The following is a 6,464-nucleotide window of genomic DNA, read 5'->3' on the forward strand; positions in this document are numbered from 1 at the left end:
CTAGTTGCAACTTAAACAGAATTACATAGTAATAGATGTCTCTGTTTAGAAATTGGATCAATTCATCTCTACTTTCCTGACAATAATGCCACGCCAACCATGCCACCTCACTGTTTATTTCTGGCAGAATTTAGGCAAACCTCAACCCCTATTTTCATTTGAGGAGTGACTGATACACAATTTTCTTTTAAACAGAGCTTGATGCTGAGCTACAAATGAACTAAGTTGGATTTCAGGCCCATTGGCAGGCAGGCAGTAATCATTTTTCAAATTGCAGGTAGCCCATGGTGGTTGTCAGTTATATATCAAATCTCTTTGGACATGCTGGAAAAATCTGTGAACGCAATCTTCCCCTGCTGTATTTACATGCTCCATTCACATCTTAAGCTCACCCAGGTTGTTAGAGGCATGGATAAGATGACTAAAGATTTCACAATGGAGATTTTGATTTTTTCATTCTGATGTATAAAATATGAATATCTTCCTTTTAATATTCTTCATCATGTTTCTCTAAAGGAATTTTTTCAAAGTCAAAGTCTAGCTGGAAGAGCTCAAATTATTTTTTCTCAGTTTCTGGATTTTTTTCCTCCTTGTTCATTGTTCATAACAACATATAATTCAAGTCTCATATTCACTAAGACCTTTTGGAGTTTTCAACAATGGCTCCAAAGACTTTCATAGTATATGCTGTTGGCCATCAGTATGAAGTCTGACGGAGAAGGAAAGTCTTCTGTTTCTTCCCCCCATTTCAGAACTTTGGCTTGAACAGAACTAGTGACAAGATGCTTGTTCATATTAATATTTATCTTCAGCAAATCTTGCAATTCCTCCAGATATGTGACCACAACATCAGCCCCGAGAGTAGCAACCATGAATCCCACAGCCACAGTCCTGGAGCCCAGCTCCAGCCCTGACTGCTGGCTCAGACTGTGTGCCCCATCGCCAGAAAACCCCAGGCATTTCTAGAATGGGCAATGGCAGCATCCCAAACAACACGGCCCACACCGCTGTAGCCATAGTGCTCCTTTTCCAAAGGAGCCATAGTAGTGCCATCCTTGCTTTTCCAAAACTTGAACAAAGTTCTGTCTTGGGTCCTCCACAGAGGACTCCAGAGTAGCCGCCATTACTGCACCAAGATCCCTCCATTTCTCTTCGGTGGCTTGAGAACTCATTGCTTTTTAGCACTTAATATTCCCTTATCTGCCTGTGCCACAGACTATTTATCCATTCGCTTACTGGAGGACCTGTTGTTTGCTTCCAAGTTTTGGCAGTTCCGAATAAAGCTGCTATAAACATCTGTGTGTGTGTACAGGATTTTGTGTGACTATAAGTTTTCAACTACTTTGAGTAAATGCCAAGGAGGCTGGTTGCTGGATTGTATGGTGAGAGTATGTTAGTTCATTTTTTTAAATTTTTTCAATATTTTATTTATTTGACAGATATCACAAGTAGGCAGAGAGGCAGGCAGAGAGAGAGGAAGGGAAGCAGGCTCCCTGCTGAGCAGAGAGTCCGATGCGGGGCTCGATCCCAGGACCCTGGGATCATGACCTGAGCCAAAGGCAGAGGCTTTAACCCACTGAGCCACCCAGGCGCCCCTGTTAGTTCATTTTTTAAAAAAATTTTAATTCATTTATTTTTATTAACATGTAATGTATTATTTGTTTCAGGGATACCAGTCTGTGATTCATCAGTCTTACACAATTCACAGCACTCACCATAGCACATACCTCCCCAATGTCCATCACCCAGCCCCCCCAACTTTCCAACCCCCCTCCCTTCCGGCAACCCTCAGTTTGTTTCCTGAGATTAAGAGTCTCTTATGGTTTGTCTCCCTCTCGGGTTTCATCTTGTTTCATTTTTTTCCTCTCTTCCCCTATGATCCTCTGCCTTGTTTCTCAAATTCCATCTATCAGTGAGATCATATGATAATTGTCTTTCTCTGATTGACTTGTTTTGCTTAGCATAATACCCTCTAGTTCCATCCACATTGTTGCAAATGGCAAGATTTCATTTTTTGATGGCCGCATAATATTCCTCTGTGTGTGTGTGTGTGTGTGTACACCACATCTTCTTTATACATTCATCTGTTGATGGACATCTGGGTTCTCTCTGTAGTTTGGCTTCTATGGACATTGCTACTATAAACATTGGGGTGCACATGCCCCTTTGTATTGCTACATTTGTATCTTGGGGTAAATATCCAGTAGTGTGCTTGCTGGGTTGTAGGGTAGCTCTAACTTTTTGAGGAACCTCCATACTGTTTTCCAGAGTGGCTGCACCAGCTTGCATTCCCACCAACAGTGTAGGAGGGTTCCCCTTTCTCTGCATTCTTGCCAACATCTGTCATTTCCTGACTTGTTAATTTTAGCCATTCTGACTGGTGTGAGGTAGTATCTCATTGTGGTTTTGATTTGTATTTCCCTGATGGCAAGTGATGTTGAGCACTTTTTCATTTGTCTGTTGGCTGTTTGGATGTCTTTGCGGAAATGTCTATTCATGTTTTCTGCCCATTTTTTGATTGGATTATTTGATGTTGAGCACTTTTTCATGTGTCTGTTGGCTGTTTGGATGTCTTCTTTGCAGAAATGTCTATTCATGTCTTCTGCCCCTTTCTTGATTGGATTATTTGTTCTTTGGGTATTGAGTTTGTTAAGTTCTTTATAGATTTTTGGATACTAGCCCTTTATTTGTAGTGTCATTTATGAATATCTTCTCCCATTCTGTTCATTGTCTTTTGGTTTTGTTGACTGTTTCCTTTGCTGTGCAAAAGCTTTTTATCTGGATGAAGTCCCAGTAGTTCAATTTTGCCAATTCTACATAATTTTTTCAAGAAAATAGAAGAGGAGGGAATGCCTCTTAATTCATTTTACGGCCAGTATTACCTTGGTACCAAAACCTTGGTACCAAAACCAACAGTACAAAAGTAACTACAGACCAGTTCCCCTTAAGAGCAGAAACAGAAAAATCCACAACAAAGTATTAGCAAAACAAATCCAGCAACATGAACTATGTACCATGAGCAAGAGGGGTTCATTCTAGGTATGATGGTAGCTTCAGTGTTTGAAAATCAGTTAATGTAATCCACCATATCAACAAGCTACAGGAGAAAAGAAATCACATAAGCATATCAATTGATGCAGAAGAAAACATGTGACAAAATTCAACATCCATTCATGATAAAAACTCTCAGCAAAGTAGGAATTGAGGGGGATTTCCCTAGCTTAATAAATAGCATCTACAAAAAAACAAAAACCCTATATCAATATTATACTAAATGGTGAAAGGCTGAATGCTTTCTTCCTGAGGATGAGAATAAACTGAGGATAATCTGCTGTTACCGCACTACTGGCAGTCCCAGCCAGTGCAATGCTGAGAAGAGTAGTAAAAGACATAGGAATTGGAAAGGAAGAATAAAACTGTCCCTGTTTGCAGATGACATGATTCTCTCATAGAACATCCCAAGAATATACAAAATAATTTCTGGAACTAATAAGTGAATTCAGCAAGGTCACAGGATAGAAAAATGAACACATAAAAATTAATTTTTCGGGGTGCCTGGGTGGCTCAGTGGGTTAGGGCGCTGCCTTCGGCTCAGGTCATGATCTCAGGGTCCTGGGATCGAGCCCCGCATCGGGCTCTCTGCTCAGCAGGGAGCCTGCTTCCCTCTCTCTCTCTCTCTCTCTGCCTGCTTCTCCATCTACTTGTGATTTCTCTCTGTCAAATAAATAAATAAAATCTTTAAAAAAATTAATTTTTCTATTTCCTAGCAATGAACATATGGAAACCCAAATTAAAAGCACAATTCCATTTACAATCACTCCTAAAATAATTGAGCTACTTAGATATAAATCTAGCAAAACACACACAGGATATATGTGCTGAAACTACAAAAAGTTGATGAAAGTATTTGAAGAAGATCTAAATAAATAATAAAGTTATACTGTGTTTGTGAATTGGAAGAGTCAACAAGGTGAAGATGTTAATTCTCTCCAAATTAATCTATCAGTAGGGTAATTCCTATCAAAAATCCCAGGAAAGTTTTTTTTCACTTGTTTTAAAATGTTTATGGAAAATCAAAGGACCTAGAACAGTTAAAATGATTTTGAAAAAGAGCAAGGTAGCAGGACTTCTAGGACTATGTTATGACTTAGTGTAGTAGCTCTAACAATCAAGACAGTGTGATATTGGTGTAGAGACAGACACATAAGCCAGTGACACAGAATAGAGAACCCAGAAACAGTCTCACACAAATATGCCCTACTGATTTTTGACAAAAAGACACAAGTGATTCAGTGGAGGAAGTATAGCCTTCAGCTGAAAGAACTGAACATCCACAGACCTGAAAAAAAAAAAAAGAACTTTAACCTCAGTCTTAGACCTTGTAAAAAAATTTATCTCAAAATGGATCAGGGATTTAAGTGGAAAACATATAACTAAAAGTTTTAGCATTAAACGGGAGAAAATCTTCAGGAACTAGGCTAGGCAAAGAGTTCTTAGATATCACACCAAGAGAACATTAAGGAAGAAATTGATCAATTAGATTTCCTCAGAATTAAAAACTTTTGTCTGTGAAAAACCCTGTGAAGAGGATGAAAAGATAGGTTACAGGCTGGAACAAACGGCTTGCTCACCACCTGTCCAACAAAGGACTTGTATTTAGAATGTATAAAGAGCTGTCAGTGCAAGAAGCCAAAAAATCCAACTAAAAATGGTTTAAAGGCATGAACAGACATTTCACCAAAGAGGATATACAGGTGGAAAATAAGCATATGAAAAGACGTTCAATACCATCAACCATTACAGAAATGCAAATTAAAACCACAATGAGATAGTACTATGTGTCTATTAAAATGGGCATTAGAATGGGGCTAAAAAATAGCAATAATACAAATGCAGGCAAGGATGTAGAGAAACTGGTTCTCTTGTCCATTGCTATGGGAATGTAAAATGGCTCAGCCACTCTGGAACACAGTTTGACAGTTTCTTATAAAACTATGTGCTTGTCCTATGACCCAGCCCTTATACTCTTGAATGTTCATCCCTAAGAACTAAAAATTTCTGTCCATACAAAAACCTATAGAGGAGCATTCATAGTGGCTTTATTTCAAATAGGCCCAAACTGGAAACAGCCAGAATGTCCTTCAGTGGGTGAATATTTCAACACATTCTGGTCCATCCATCCAACAGAGTACTACTCAGCAATTAAAAGGCATGAATACAGGGAACAGCGTGGACGGACCGCCAGGGCATTGTGCTTTGTAAGTGAAGCCAATCTCAAACGTTATGTATTGTGTGACTCTGTTTACATGGTGCTTTCAAAATGACAAAACTGTGGAGTTGGAGAACAGATTACTGGTTGCCAAGGGAGAGTGGGGGAGGACTGGTGGAACTCTAAGAGGATACCTCGAGGAAGTTCCTTTGTGGAGATGGAACAGCTCTGTATCTTCATTGTGACTGTGGTCGTGCAAATCTATGTGCTGCATCAAATTGCATAGTTACACGCACACGCCCCCACCCCCATCAGTGCGTGTAAAACCTGATGAGAACTAAAGATCTGTAATACAGGTAAAAGAAGTGAACCAATGTCCATTTCTTTGCTTTGATATTATACTGTAGTCAGACAGAATATCATCACTGGAGGAAGCTGGGCGAAGGGATCGTGGGACTCTGTGTACAATTTTTATCACTTGTTTGTGAGTGTTTTCCCGTAAACCACCATCTCCAACCCATCCCGGGTGCTCCAGTTACCTCTCTGGATGGTCAGATGCTGCCATCGTGTTGTGATGGTCACGGCTGCAATTTAGGGAAGCCCCGCCCCCTGCACAGGTACAGGGAAGCATTATCATTTGGCCTTGTCTTTAGTTGGCCTGAAAACTGGCCAACCCAATGAAAGGAGAAGGGGAGGGCCGAAGAGGAGTGGAGGAGGGTGGAAGCAGTGGGCAGGGGAGGAGAGGTAGGACCCTCAGAGACAGTGTGGATGAAAGGGCTGGATGTAGGACCCACCTGGGCCCTGCGTCCGGGGAAAAACTTCTCCCCCATCTGCTCTGTTGCCCCTTTGGCTTGTACCTCACACTGAGGCTACCCTGATGGTCTTAAAATGTGAATCTGGTCATTCCCCTTTCCCCATGTATTCCACATACTCTTAAAATCCATCTTTGGCCTTCCCTTGTTTTTAAGACTAAACTCTTGAATGTGGTCAGCCTCCAAGGTCTTGTGTGCTGTGACCCCCATCTTTCTTTCCAGGCTCATATCCTCCTCCATCCCCCTGCACCCCCAATGCCTTCTCAGCCCTGGAGCTCAGTTCATGCTTTCCCAGGGAAATCTTCCTCGACCTCCTGACTTATAAATACCCATTTTCTACAGGCCTTTGTAGTGTCATATTTCTGTCCTCAGTAGCACTTGTGACTCTTGGAATTTTAAATCTGTTTTTGTGGCTATTTGACAAATAGCTCTCTTCCCTGTTG

The 6,464-nt window shown here is 40.8% G+C and overlaps 1 pseudogene; it reads right to left on the bottom strand.

The window, feature by feature from the left end:
• Window positions 1-430: 430 nt before the first annotated feature.
• LOC132007212 (protein N-lysine methyltransferase METTL21D-like) lies at window positions 431-1,124 on the bottom strand (annotated as a pseudogene).
• Between the last annotated feature and the right edge of the window lie 5,340 nt (window positions 1,125-6,464).

This window comes from Mustela nigripes, chromosome X (assembly GCF_022355385.1).
Source record: "Mustela nigripes isolate SB6536 chromosome X, MUSNIG.SB6536, whole genome shotgun sequence".
Taxonomy (NCBI): domain Eukaryota; kingdom Metazoa; phylum Chordata; class Mammalia; order Carnivora; family Mustelidae; genus Mustela; species Mustela nigripes.